The sequence below is a fragment of the Gavialis gangeticus genome, unplaced genomic scaffold (genome assembly GCF_001723915.1).
Source record: "Gavialis gangeticus isolate Ggan-Ray unplaced genomic scaffold, GavGan_comp1, whole genome shotgun sequence".
Lineage (NCBI taxonomy): Eukaryota > Metazoa > Chordata > Crocodylia > Gavialidae > Gavialis > Gavialis gangeticus.
The window spans coordinates 117879419-117885644 of NW_017729031.1; the positions used below are offsets into that span (position 1 = coordinate 117879419).

Below are 6226 nucleotides of genomic sequence, written 5' to 3' on the forward strand. Positions count from 1 at the left end.
TCCCCAGCCCCTGCTTCTCGGCTTCCACTGGAAGTTGAAGCTATTGAAGCACTTTGGTACATCCCCTACCTGTAACCTCCGGCAATAGGGTCTGGGTTTTGTGTGGGTTTTTTGCCCCCCTGTTCTCGGCGATGTTAGCGAATATTTAACCTCGGATGACGTAACACAAGGAAAAGGGGTTGTTTCGTTCAGATTTGGGCAGCCCGAGGCTCTCTCATTGTTTCCTTTAGTTGAGACCGCGAGGGGCTGGGACATCCTTTCCCCTGCAGACAATAGCACCCATCTCCCCAGTCTTGCTCGTGGTAACTTCCCAAGATCTCTGCTCCCCGGACCATTATGGCTAGAACAGCACTCCAGTCCTACCAACAACCACGTATTTCCCCATTTGCCTTCATGAACGGGTTATTTATCGATCAGGTAATATAATAACTTTGCAGCCTGAGTCCTTTCGCACCAGCTAGAAATAATGTGCAAATCGTTATTATTATTATTAGGTTTTCCCTGGATGTATCTCTTTATCAACTGGCTCAGATACTAGAGGGCTGGAAGATTGTGCCTTGCGTTATGGTCATAAATGATCTGAATAATATTCAAAATATTTGATGAGATATTGATCTCTGTGCTTAAGAAAACCTAGCTCTGGCCACTATTGTTTTATTAATTGCTTTGCAATAAGCCTTTCTTTCTTGTCTCTCACTTTTCCAGAAGTTTTTGATCTGTCAACCTTAAGAATCAGTGTTTATCCCACACGGTTTGCAAAGAATGCCCCTTCCTTTCTCCCTCTCCCCCTCTCACTCAAACGCGTATACCATATCTTTCCCAAAGAGGAAGCTATTAAGGTAGTAAATATAAGTCAACATCACCTTAGTTCATAATTTATTGCAGGCTGTGAGAGAGAGTTATTTAAGATCAAAGAAATATAGTAGGGGAGACCCTTTGGAGTTGCAAGGCGAGGAGACCAGCAGCAGCGCCAGGCGATGCTGGAAGACAATGCACAAACCTGTAGATCTGAACACGCGGGCTCAGTAGGAGAGCAAGTAATTCTGGTGACCGCTCACCCCTGCCGACGCATAGCCGATTAAAACAGGTACCAGTAAGAGATACTGCCTTTATTCCGACGGATTATACACATGCGTATACATGTATACGTGTATACTTACATATGTATCTATACACACACGCACACACCTGTGTATATATATTTCAAAGGGAGCGAAATCATAACCTCGTTAGAAATACATGGCCGTAGTTTGGGAAAGGAATTAACGTTTGCACAGAAAAACCGCATTACATTGGTTCCGTTATTTTAACAAATCTCATCGGGGAAACACAGGCAGAACAAATTCACTCCCCAAACAAATCACTGCTATAGAGGCCTTCAGGACTGCAAAAGACTATAGCGGGAGCCGAGGCAGATCTACTGCTGCAGAAAGAAAGGAGCTTCCCCCCCCACCTTTTCTTTTCCAGCCAGGACAAAAGGAAAGGAGTGCTTGTTGCTTTTCTGTGAAATAGGCCAAAGTTGGAAAGAATGACGTCTCCTTTGAAGTTTATTTGTTGGGGGGAGGGGAGACGGGTGTAAAACCACATTTCAACACTCGATTGCCACCGACCAAATCAGAAGCTATTTCAGAAAAGCAAAGCCATAAATCAGAAGCGATGTTCAGGTTGGGTTGTTGTTCTCCCACCCCACAAGATAGCTGTAAAGGGGAAAGGGTGGGGGGAAGGATTCTCACTCCATAATATTTCATCTTTATTTTTTTTAAGTTAAGTTCAAACAAAAATCTGCCTGCGTGCTATGGGCAAAGGCACTGCGAGGTCAGAGAGAACACTAAGTGCTTAGGGGCAGGTTTCTCCAGATTTCCACCATGGCATCTTTGGGGGTGTCCAGCGTCCCCCTTTAAGCCCCGAAGGAGGTGATGGAAGGTGAAATAGCCCGAGGTCTGTTATTTGGTGAAAATCAACCCGGCTTCTTTGCCCTCCTCCATCCCCGCAACACGTCCATCCATCCCCGCAACACGTCCACTTTCAGTGCTACCCAAAAGCAGCCGCACCGCCTATGGCAGTCAATGGCAATCTCCCCCAAAACAATTCTCCCATTCACCCCGCATTCAGGAGAGTTTCCCCTGTTTTTCCTGCCGACCCACGTTCTGGCAAACTTCACCCCTTTCCTCATCCCCATACATATGCCCCGTTTGCAACTTCAGGGCAACTCCATTCACTGGATGCTAAGTGCAGCCTTGTGTCTGGGGCTGCTGCAACTTTTCCACCTCTTACCTCTGTGATTAGACACAAAAGTCAGCCATGTTAATTGCAATATACATATATTTTATAGGATCACGTCTACACACCCCACAAAAAAAAGAAAAGAAAAGAAAAGGAAAAATGGCAGAAAGAAAGGAATCCGCTAGGTTTTGCTTAACTTTGATTTTTTTTTTTTTTTTTGGACGAGACATATGGAATCAATTTTGAATCCTGACATTGAAGACTGGCCAGTTCCTAGTGGCCTTTAAAAACCAGAATCCATTTGGTTCCTCTCTCTCTCCACCACCGCTTGTCACTCAGTATTAGACCCGTCTTGCAACATTTTAAGTCTTTATAAAGAGAAACAGCTTTCCATATAGATACCAGGGATCTGGGACCGGGGGGGTATTTTTTTTTTTCAAAGGGGAAATCAAGTACGAATTATTTCCCCCCACCCCGCTCCCCAGTATCTCTGCGCTTTCTGGAAAGGGGGCTGTATTCTTGCAACACTTAAAGCTGTTTGGGAAGAAGGGTCTCTATTTTTCTTCACGTCAAGACAGTTCCGTTGGAATCCAGTGAGTCCAAAAATCAAAGCATCTTTGGGGGGGGGCGCAAAAAAGTCCTTCCGACAAAGCTGTCATCAAGATCCACCGAGGTACAATAAAGTAGTTTCTTTTCTTCTCCTTAATTTCCTCGCTTTGGTTCAGCTCTTGCAGCGTCCGATCCGCCTCCGCTCCTTTCTTCCTGAAGTCCTTGGGAACTAAACCAGGTAAGAGGTAAAAAAAAAAAAAAAAACAAAAAAAAAAAAAAAAACAAAAAAAAAAAAAAAAATAATGCAACTTTGCCTTTCCCTACTCTAGGAATTCCAGCGCTGCAAGATATAATTAATTGCCCCCATCGCTTTTGACAGGCTCGGGACTTCTCCATTGGTCAGCAGGAACTGGAGCTGACTTTCCCTAGTAACAAATTAAGACTGATGTCTCGGAAAACTTAGCCAGGGAAGTGGAAGATGAGCAAAAATTATCTCGCTCGGTTCCTACCCAGACGGAATCCGGGAGTTCCCTTTCAAGTCCGTGTGGAGTTCAGCGACTTTTCGCTGAGCCACATTTGTTAAAGGTTTAGCACCTCTTGCCTGCTTGAAGCAGAAACTCCAAAGGCTGCCTTGGAAAAGCAGGGTGCTAAACTGGAGAATGTATGTGATTGTGATTTATGGCCCCGAGAAGCTGTGTTTACTTGAAGCAGATCCTAATTACAAGCCTTTTCCGAGGAGCCCCCGCTCCTAAAAAATTCCCAAGCCCTGTATGTCTGTAGTGGATCCCCTCCCTCCCTCCCCAGCACGGCTTGTATTGGCCAGATGTGACTCGCACACATCTGGCTATTTACTCGGTGCTTTCGCTGGCTAATTTATTGTGCTGGGATGGGTAAGAATGAGATTCTTTAACATTTTGCCTAATGTTCAGGGTTTATTCAGAATTCCGCTTCTTAGCATCCTTTCAGACAAGGACCACGGGTTCAGATGACTCTGGGGGTCTTAAAGAGGGTGCAGCCAGGCTTATGCATTTGTTTAAATGTCATTTCTGAAATTACCTTTACTTTAAAGGGGGGTGGGAGGGGGGATTACTTTTGTTGGGGTTCCTAGTGGAGAGGGGACCTGCATTTGGGGGCTAGGGAGTAAAAAGCTTTAGTGCCTCTTTTATTCAGCAGAGTTTAAGAGCATAAAGTTGATACAGGAGGCGAGAAAGCCTGATATAATTACACCTGAAAGTGATTTAAAAGAATAGATGTGCACCCTGTTCAGTGTGCCCGCTTTTTGTTTGTATCTTTGTTTAGTTGGATAATAACTTAGCTCCTGGGACAATTTGCCCCCTACATTGTATAAAAAATAGAGAGAGAGATATAAGGGAAAACTTTGGAGTCAGTGTCTAATATTTCCCGAGGCATACTCGTAGATATTGGCAGCGGACGGGAGCTGTGCTCCACCAGCTTCTGGTTTTTTTGCTGAAAATTGCTTTGCATTAAATTTCCTCGGCTTTAGAATTATCTTTACTCGCCTCCAGCTAAACTTGAATTTTTTTACCCAGCGCTTGATCTGTCGGCGAATGAAATCTGAGAGGAAACCGCAAGGCCCTGAGTGACCGTAATTTAATTGATTTTATCATAAATCATCAATTTCATGAAGAACCAAAGTTTTCATTGAAGTAAATTGATATTAATGGAGGCGTGTTTTTTTTAAATTTACCAATATATATTTATATATGTTGTTAGTGCTCCTTCCTTTCTTCTTTCCTTCTTTTCTTCAAGTCCTAAAGTCCTTCTAGATGTAATTCCTTCACACCTCCTAAGGCAGACTCATTACAGTCTTTTAGGACTTTGTTTCTGGGTGCTTTCTAAAGGGATCACATCTAGAACTAGGGTAGCCTGGGTAATTTTTAATCTCTGAAAAGCCCCCTTAGTTTTTTTGATGCGCCACCAGAAGAAAAGTGAGTTTCTTTAGAGATATCTCCTGAAGTAAGGTTTTCCCTGGACATCGGGTGTGTGGGTGCGGGTGTGCTCCGGGGTGTGTGTGCCCCTCTGTGGGTGTGTGCGCGGCTCGGTGTGTGTGCGCGTGCCTTGTGTGTAGCTACATGCCGCAGCCCAACGTTGCAGCGGTGAGAGGGACAGATTTAGAAATCCTGGTTCTCATTTCACCCCAGTGCGAGCCTTACTTAAAGCAGGTCTAAAAATAGACATATGATCTACAGCTCCCACTTCCATCTACCTTATCCGCTACAATGAGGGCATTGAGGCTCGGTTAAACATTGCCACTCCGAGCTCTTTCTCCTGTCATTAAAAATTAACTAAGAGCGGGCTATGGATCTCAGCCGTTTGATATGCTGATGAGTGTGGGAGATCAAATACCTTTACAGTAGGGCCCCGGTTTAGCCAGGGCAGCGATCCGTGCAGACGGGGACACGGGACTGGATGCTGCTCAGGCAGAAGGGCCAAACGCAAAGATGTTCCCGTTGCTTCTCGACAGCCCCTGAAGTCCACGGCTGAGATCAGCCAGCCCTGGGGGGCCCAGCTCCCCTCTCCGCCCACCCTCACTCTGCACCCAGTTTAGTGCAGGTAGCACGGACCCCCCAGTCCTTGCCCCCGCCCCGTCTGCTTTTTCCAAGCTACTTTCTTCCTTCTCAACCCCGAGAGGACCTTGATGGTGTCCAGGAGGGGGAGAGAAGTGTCACCCCCTCTCCCTCCCCCCACCCCCCGGAACTGGTTAGCCCCTGCGCAGGAGCAGAAGGCAGAGCCCCGTCCAAAGCAACACGCGCCCTCCTTGCAGGGGCCTAGGCGGCTGCCATAGGGCTCAGCTTGTAAATCCACTCGGTTACAGGCCGGCGCGTGGGTGTGGACGGGCCCCCCGCCCCCGCGGCCGGCTGGAGCGGGGGAGCAGGTTATCAGGGGCTGGTTCAGAGGAGCGGCTCCCAGAGGCTGCGGCGGCTCGGAGCAGGGAGCCAGCAAAGAAGTCTTCCCATCCTCACGAGCTCCCTTCTCCTCCTCTTCCACCGCCGGGGCTCGGAGCTGGGTCTCTGCGAGGCTGGGGCAGTGGCGAGCGCGTGTCCAGTTTCTTTCCCTCTTTTGCTCTGAGGATTTCAGACACACACACAACACGCACATACACACGCATGCATGCACACGCACATGCATGCAGGCGCGCGCGCACACGCACAAGACCAAAAAGAGCAAGAAAAGCTCGAGGGAAATAGCTCAGGAGATGGGAGAAGGGCAAAAGTTGAGGGCATTCAGTGCTGGGGAGGATGGGGAGGGCATGGTGGGTGGGGGGAGAAGTTCATTTAACAATTCTGGATAAAATGGGCAAAAAAAAAGGTTGACGTCCTCCAGTCACGTGAGAGCATCATTCACGCCATTCTTTTGGCATGGAGGGGGCACGGAGGCAGAGAGGGGATCTCTTGCCCTCTCCCAGCCCCTGTGACCAGACGCTTCTAAAATG

The 6226-nt window shown here is 47.3% G+C and overlaps 1 protein-coding gene and 1 long non-coding RNA gene across 3 annotated transcripts in view; one reads left to right on the forward strand and one right to left on the reverse strand.

Moving 5' to 3' along the window:
• Positions 1-6226, forward strand: part of HOXB3 (homeobox B3) — a 34455-nt gene that overhangs the window by 12581 nt on the left and 15648 nt on the right. The gene's annotated exons all lie outside the window — the stretch shown is intronic.
• LOC109302140 lies at positions 1097-6220 on the reverse strand. Its single transcript, XR_002098718.1, has 2 exons — positions 5757-6220; positions 1097-3001 (listed from the first exon to the last, which is right to left on the reverse strand). It is a non-coding gene; the product is annotated as an uncharacterized LOC109302140 (long non-coding RNA).